This window comes from Anoplophora glabripennis, unplaced genomic scaffold (assembly GCF_000390285.2).
Source record: "Anoplophora glabripennis isolate ALB-LARVAE unplaced genomic scaffold, Agla_2.0 scaffold1012, whole genome shotgun sequence".
In the NCBI taxonomy this organism is placed as follows: Eukaryota; Metazoa; Arthropoda; class Insecta; order Coleoptera; family Cerambycidae; genus Anoplophora; species Anoplophora glabripennis.
In genome coordinates, this window is record NW_019417086.1 from 94,564 (window position 1) to 103,331 (window position 8,768).

The following is an 8,768-nucleotide window of genomic DNA, read 5'->3' on the forward strand; positions in this document are numbered from 1 at the left end:
GGTTTTCTATAAGCTTTTCAACGAGCCCCCTCATGCCTTATGTTTCCATTTGAAAAAAAGTAGGGGTAGCTGGGGGTTAGGGGGTTGAAGAAAAATTAATTATTATATAACCGAAAGATGGGAAAAAATCAAAATCAGTTAACGTGTTTTGGCGTTTTAAAAAAAATTAACTCATTCAAAAGATATGAATTTTATTCCGGACTTTTGGCCATCCCCGTATGAAACGGGAATGAGTGAGCGACAAGAGCACACATTTACAAAATGTACAAGTACAAACTGTACTTGTACATCCGCAGGTGAATACGATTCCCTGATGCGGATCTTTATGTTGATACATTACATCATTAAAAAGATCCGTATTACCCATCTCTAGTGTTGAAATTAATTCATTCCGCGGGGTTTCGTCCTCTCCTGGCTGAGACCCTCCAGCTGAGACACACCGACGCCGGCTGAGGCCTGTTCTCCTGACGACCACGGTTTTCTGGAGCATCTAACGCGCCCCTGTCAACTGTGGTCGAGATTACAGAAGCACTATGTAAGTGGTGCCATCTTCACGGCGCCATTCAAATTACTCGAAATTAATATACATGTGAGTCTGAGTCCATATATTCCTGCACCTGTCCCTCTGGTAATTTTAGAGCCATCCGTAAACCATATTAGGCTCCATCTTTAAAGGTTATCAAACTTTTCTCCCATTTTCTTTGATCGATTCGAGTTTCAAATGGCTTGTGGAAGTGAAAAATTAAATTCTAAAATTTTAATCGTTTTGTTTTTATTGATATATACAGGGTGTTAATTATATAAGTACTTCGATAAAATTTGAGTGATTTTAATCCAAAAAGTTTGTAAAAACCTAGGTCTACAAATTTACGGTTTTCGAGATACAGGTCCGGAAATATATTTAAAAAAAATATATTTTCTAGAATATAAGACGTTTGATGCCAGGATATTTGTTTCTTCAAAACAATTTTCTTTCTAGAAATACTATTTTAAATGGAAATTGATCATAACATGTCGGAAAAACCTTTATACTAAATTTCTTAGTCTGTAGAAACATGGAAAGAAACAAATTATTTCGGAATACAATTTTTCATTGAATTTCACATGTAAAGAATTTACACAGTAAAGAATTTCAAACAAATATTAAAATATTTTTATTAAGTCTTGCGTTTTTACACTTTTAATAAATATTTGAATCCAAATTTTAATTATTTTAAATATTAGTCGTAAGTATTTTTAAATATTTTTAGAATATAGTTCAAGATAAATTAACCCACATTTTAGTCTTTTATTATTGTTGTTCGGTGTATTTTGCGTTTATTTGTAAATTGTATCTTTATGAACTTTACACTGTAAAAAATCATTGTGAATGAAAAACAACAAAGGTTCGAAGTGAATCCGTTGAGTGAAATAATTGAATACATTTTCACTGAATATTGAACATTTTGATAATTTTATAATTTGTGATAATATTAGAACTAAAACTGAGTACTTTCACTTAAATATAGGTACCCGTTCAATAAATTCTCCAGATAAACTCTTAATGAATCGGGTGTGGATACATTATTGAGTAAAATTCGAATCGAATTTGAGTGTATTAGTTTTACAGTGTATACTTTTTATTAAATTATTTTTCTTTTCTCTGAACGTGTGTAAATACTTTTATAGTCCAATTAAATGAGCCTTTAAATCACAATTTGGTCAACTTGCCTGAATTTTTAAGGTTTTTTTGAGGTACTTATATAATAACAATAAGTGGCAGTAATTTTTTTTTTCAACCTAAGGCTAGGGATGAAAAAAGATAAAATAAAGGGGGTTTTCCAGATAACTCAAAAGGGGTAAGAGCTAGAGCTTCTACATAAAAATGTTATAAGGACTTTTTCTTTTACTATTAAGATTAACAGAGTTAGGGTGACTAGAAGTTAAGGGATGAATTCAGAAATTTAAAAAATCATAACAAGCAAAAAAATGAATTAATATTATAATTTTTTTTTCAATCTACTCAAAAAAATGTAAGCTTTCTTTTCAGAAAAATAGATATATTTTTTAATTTTTAATAAAAAAGTTGTAACAATTTCAATTTTTTAATCGTTAATTTTTATCATTTAACACTAAAACAATTTTTTTCTATGCCAATCAATTGATTATTTAAAATAATGAAAAGTTGCTTTGAAAATTTTGTTTTTCAATAAAAATAAAGATAAAAAAGTCGCGTTCGTTTTGTAAAATTGTTATAACTTTTTTATTAAAAATTAAAAAATATGTCAATTTCTCTGAAAAGGTAGTTTAAATTTTTTAGAGTAGATTGAAAAAAAATTTAAAAATTCATTAATTTTTCTGCTTGTTATGATTTTTTAAATTTTTGAAATCATCCCTTAACTTCTAGTCTCCCGAACGCTGTTAATTTTAATAGTACAAGGAAAAGTCAATGGGCCATTATTATGGTTAATTTTTTGCTTTATAATTTTTATAAGAAACTTTTTTTTCTATCTCTTACCCCTTTTGACTTATATTGAAAAAGCCCTTTATTCTGTCTTTTTTCACCCCTGGCCGGGGGTTGAAAAAAAATTACTGTCATTTGTTATTATTATATATCTCAAACTAACTTATATCAAAAGTTCAGGCAAGTTGACCAAAATTGCGATTTAAAGGCCCATTTAACTGGACTATTATCTAAAGGTCATGTTTAAAAAAACGAAAATGTATTCTACAAGTAAATTGTATGAAGAGAGCCAAATATTAGATATCAGGCAATTGTATTTCTTAAAGATATATCAACATTTTAACAAATTTGAACAAGATATAAATCTAATGAAATATATGCCGTACATATATTAAAAAATGCATAAGTCCGCTGTCTAGATCCGAAATAAAACTTACCTTGGTTTTTAATCAGCTGTTTCTCTTCGTACACTATTGCTTATCATTGTAATGTATTTATTTTACTTCTTTTACTTTTTAAGACGTATTCACATTAATTCTAAAGAATTATAAAACTTGTACACCCTCGAACATACTTGCTGTCCTCAGGTTTTGATTATATTTGTTTTTATTGTTTTATTTACATTTAATGTTAAATTGTGTTTTATATTTAACTATATTGGTATAAACAAATAATTATTAGTATTATTATTTACTTTCTCACGATACTATCGGTTTCCTTTCTAGAGGAATAGTTTTAAGCACATAAAAGATTTAGGTGGTTGGTTTTAAATGTCTTGGTAAGTAGTCAGCGTCTTTCTACAAAGGCTACAGGTATCTGTGATGACAGATTTTTGTAATTTACTTATGATGTTTTCTTTCAGATTGATGGATTTTCAATCCAAGATTTTTTGGGATTTCTCCAGTTGCTCCAAGAATGACCGGAACTACAATGGTTTGATATTGTTGCCACATTTCTCGAATTTCTGCTGCTTTTTTTAAGAAGCAAATTATTATTGACGTAATTAAACTCATACGTAACAACTAAATACATATTAGTAAATGTTATTAACTAGTGTAGTAAAGCAAACAAATATCCCTTGAAACCAATGTATTTTCAGGAATTATATAATTTCCATTAAATTAACGTTTCTGTAAATTAAAATGGAATAACGGGAAATTTGAAAACATATTTTAATAGGCACTGAAAATAGCGGCACAATCAATAGTATTGTCTGTGAATCCCTTCTTACTTAACCATTCTTCATCAATTTATGCATGGATACTGAAAGGAAATTAATAAATAAACTGTGCCTGAGATACTGAGATATTAACAGTGGATCTCAAGATCACAACAAATTCAAGTGAAAGAAATATTGGATGTTGTCTCACTGAAAAAACTGATGAAACGGTAAGTATGAGTGAGACCAAGCCTCTGTTTCACAATCTTCTGGATCACAGCTGTATAATATAGAATTGACAGAGGATCCAATTTGTCGGTATTCCGACTTAAAAGATGAGTTTTTTGTATATCCTGAATGAATGCTAGGTCTGTACCACGCTTGAGACTCAATTCACTTGGTAAGTTTTTGTAAATGCAAAGGAATTAAGGAGAATAGCCACTGACAGGTATCTAGACTTGCACAAAGAACAAATTTGTTAGACAAATAGAAACCACAGAACAGACTGTGCTTCATGACATAGGTTTATATAAAAAAGATCCTAGTCGAGGCAGGTGTTGTAAGACTTCTCAAATGCATCTTAATTTCATTTTGTTTACGCCAGTTTCTTGGATTTTAATATCAGTCTGTTATTAAATACATTGTGGCAGATTTCAAAATTACTGACATCCGATATTTCGTTAATATACATTGACCAGTTGGTAACGAATTCTGCCATATGAATGAATATTTCTCTCGCTGTTTTTATAAATCATTGGATGCTNTTATTATTATTATTTGCATGAATTTGAAGTAAATAAAATAAAAATAAATAGTAAAACAATACTTGTTTCTTTTCTTAGATATTATACAGGGTGGCACAAAAGTATGGAAACCCCTGAATAACTCGTCAGGAGTGTATTTTCTTGAAAAATGATAAATACAAAAGATTTGGGAAATATTCCCTGGCTATTCAATGGCGCCCTTGTATTCAATCTTGACCTTGACCTTCAAGGTCACTTCAAGGTCAAAATTGATTTCTCAAATGGGAACCACTATTTTTTATTGCGGATTTGGAAAGAGCAGGAAATTTGACGTCCAAGTGTGGTCTTGACAATGACTTTCAAGGTCAAATGTGGGTCGACTTCCAAAATTCGAAGAATGCATTTTGGGAAAAAATGTTTCAGACAAATGTGTAGGGATTTTCCCTGGCTATCTGATGGTGACCTTGGATATGACCTTGACTTTGACCTTGAAGGTCATTTAAAGGTCAAGTTAAGCTGTTTTAAATGGGAACCCATATTTTTATTGCGAATTTGGAAAGAGCAAGGTCATTGTCAAAGTCATGGTCAAGACCAAATTTGGACGTAAAATTTCCTGCTCTTTCCAAATCCGCAATAAAAAATAGGGGTTCCCGTTTGAAAAAACCATTTTGACCTTCAAATGACCTCGAAGGTCAAGGTTAAGGTCGAATACAAGGGCGCCATTGAATAGCCAGAGAAAAATCCTAAAACTTTTGTATTTATCATTTTCAAGAAAATGCACTCCTAACGAGTTATTCAGGGGTTTCCATACTTTTGTGCCACCCTGTATATGTTACTAAATATTATTCAGCTCTGCCTGATTGACAAACGTAAACTCATATTGAAATTGAACAGAGAAATAATTTGAATTTAACATGACAAATGTATTACTTACTACCATAAGTATATCACAACATTGTGAAATTGGAACTAGAACATTTTTGTGTTTTTGGTCTTTTAAGTATATTTTATGTGTTCCACCTAATTTTTATAGCTGTCTTTTATTATTTCAGTCTTGTTGGCCTTTACAGAGATTTCTCGTCTTTCATTAAACAATCGAAAGATAATCAATACTCGTAAATACAGCAAAGAAACTTCCTCTTGCTGACATAGTTTATATAAAGGCCAATTGTTTCATAATCATCACACTCCGATATTCTAAAATAGAACTTGGCTTGGAACGTCCATAAGTTGGTATCGAAAACAAAAGGTAAAAGAATACGTTCGCGTAGAACTGCAAATAACCGATAGTAAAAACCGGTGCCAAATTGCAGTGGTAAAATCGCGATATACCGAACTTTTTAGAACATTTGCCAAGAAAGAGTTCATGTAATTTAGCATTATGTGATGGATGCTGAATGAAATTAGCCGTAAAAGAACCGTAAAGATAATATTTTATGGTTTATCCAAGCGTTCGCTTCCTTCAAAGCCCCAGATAGTTTTCAGATGAAAATTCTGTGTGGTCGCTTTACGATTTTTATTACATAATTTTTTTACTACATTCCACTTTAGTCTGTATTACTTACATATCAGAACAAGTATATAGGGAGTAGCGGTATTCTACCGACAGAAATCCGCAGCTGATTCTATGGTCGAATATAACGAAAAAAACACAAATATATGGAGATAGGTTTGTAAATGTTCCTTTTTGAGATACAGGATAATACAAAGGTGTACCAATCACATATTTTTTGGATAAAAACTAATGGGATTCTCCTTACATTATTTTTCATTTAGGCGTTTGTTTTCCAAGATATAGGGACTCAAAATGAGTTCATTCCATAGACATGTTTATTCAGAATTATTTAAATTTTATTTTGTTTTTACGCTTACCTCCTAAATATAAGAATGTTATCTAAGTTTGTTACTCGAGGGTTTTTGGGGTCACTGATTACGAATTTGGGGTAAAAATTACAAAATTCCATATGGAGGATTTAATATAGCCATATAAGGATTAGAAGAATTTTGTAAACAGGGATTTTCCGAGTCGTAGATTAAGAATTTAAAGATTATGAAATACAAAATGGTGGATGGCAAACATAAAAAATCCCCTAAATAAAAAATTGATCATTAAAAAGTAGGGAATTCGAAAAAGGTCTATCTGTTTGTGTGCACAATTAGAACTCTAATCAAATATGAAAAAGAAGGAACAATAGCAAATTAAATAATGTAATTTCTATAAAAATAAAATATTTCTTCCTATTTTTTTTTTATTATTATTGGCATGATATTCATTTTACACGTAAAGTATTTGTGTTTTAATCATAAAAATCAAACTTTTAGTATGAATGTACGTATTAGCAAATGCTGTACTAGCTTTTAAGCTGCTTTAAATCGTTCCAGACTAATCTTAAACTTTAGGCAATATTCCTGGGATTAAAAAGTTTCTCCTTTGTGTTCATTGTTCGTAGAGCGTTTATTAAATTCCAAAATTTAATAATAAAGGAATTATTTCAATATTTGAAGTTGTTGATATATGCCAACTGGGTCAGGTAGATACTCGTCAAATTGTTTTACTTTTGACCTTATTTTTTCACTCCAACCATCCATAGGTCCATCGTAGACTTTCTGATGTACAGCTGAACCATAGAAGCTCTACTACAAATTGAATTAATGAATTTTAAGGCAGAATACCGGAGTCTGTTGTGGAATAGTTGTAGAGTTATAGGGATGTGCTAATTACAGAACACTATAGATGTGCCTTTTATAACTTTTTAGCCTTCCCATTGTTCCAATAATCCTCATCCCGAGATACTCAAGCAAAAACTACATTGTTTCAACTAGAGCATTCAAACACTTATACTTACCCAGATTTGATCTGGTATCCGCTGATTTTTTACGTTCCTCTTTATTAACTTCATTGCAAACATTTTGAATAGATTCGTTTACAAATGAATATAATGCAAAATATACCTACTTAAATGAAGCAATTTTACATCTTCGCACGTGTTAGTAGAAATTATTCACAAATTGTGGACCTTCATTCGTTTAGGTCAAGATTGTCTTCAGTATTTCCTGCAGAATTTAATAAAAGTCCGTTTAGGTTCACTGTGTCATAGTACACGATTTTATTAGCATGTATTGTAAATATGTTAGGATGTTTTTTTGTAGTAAAATGAAAGCTAGATTCTAAAAAACAGATTATTCCTACTGATGTCTATAAAATATTTGTTTTTAACATTTTTTGGTAGAATCCGTAATGTATTTATATATTTTCCTCATTTTTGGTAGCTGTCCAAATACATTTATTGTACTAAAATTTGGAAGCTCTTTTGTTTAAAAAATAATTTTTTGTAAAATTTGTAACCACTAACTTATTATATTTCTAAAAGCATCTTGCATCCATAAACTAATTATATTTTCATAAATTAAATTTCAAAATTATAAATTGTTTACATAAACACTGAATGATATTGGACCCAGAACAGTGCCTCGCGGAACCCCATATTTTGCATCCGCTCAGGGACTCGCAACAAATCTGGTTGACTAACTGTATCGAACGCTTTGGCCGGATCGACAAATATCTACACAAAATAATGGTTCATGGCCGTACAGATTCAAAATTTTGGTCAGATATAGTTTTATATTTTTTAATAAAGCTACCAGTTCTACATCTCATAACTTTCAGCTAACTTATACAACGGTTTACGATCACGATTTTAAACTATTTTAGAAACACGCCAGCAGCCACAGATTTATTTATTATTTGTCCTTTCAAGGTTGCAGATGCTATGCCGTCTTCTCCAGTTGCATTTTTAAAATATTAATTCATCTACAACTTTTTTTTAATTTAATTATTATTGACATGTAAAAACTGTCGCCTGAATTGTATTTTTCTATGTAGGTTTTGTGTTTACGAGCAATACAAGATAACAGAAGGATATACTAATTAATATACTATTATTTTATTATTTATTTTTAATTTTTGTGTAATTTAATTTGTATTTTAATTTAGTGTATTTTGTATTTGTTATGTATTTGTTATGTAGTATAGTATATGATTTTTGTAATGTGTAATGATTAAATATTCGTTTGGGCGCCTTTTGTTGTGTAGAATGTAATTTGTGTGTGTTGAAATCAATTTTTTTATTGGATGCAGGTTCTCATGATAAAATTAAACAATAACAATGACAAATTTCAACGAATTATACTTTCTTACCTTGGTTTTGCTAATCTCTCCTCCGGCAGCTTTATCTTGCATAAATAATATTAACAGTGTACATTTTATTACAGTGTAAATAGGAATGTTTAGTAATCAATGATACACTGTCCCTCAAAAACACTTATTCAGAATATTAGCATGAGTTTTTATCTCAGAGAAGCGGTTCAATATTATTCAAATTTACTTTCACTATTGGTTTGAGTAAGAAACACTGAATGAAAG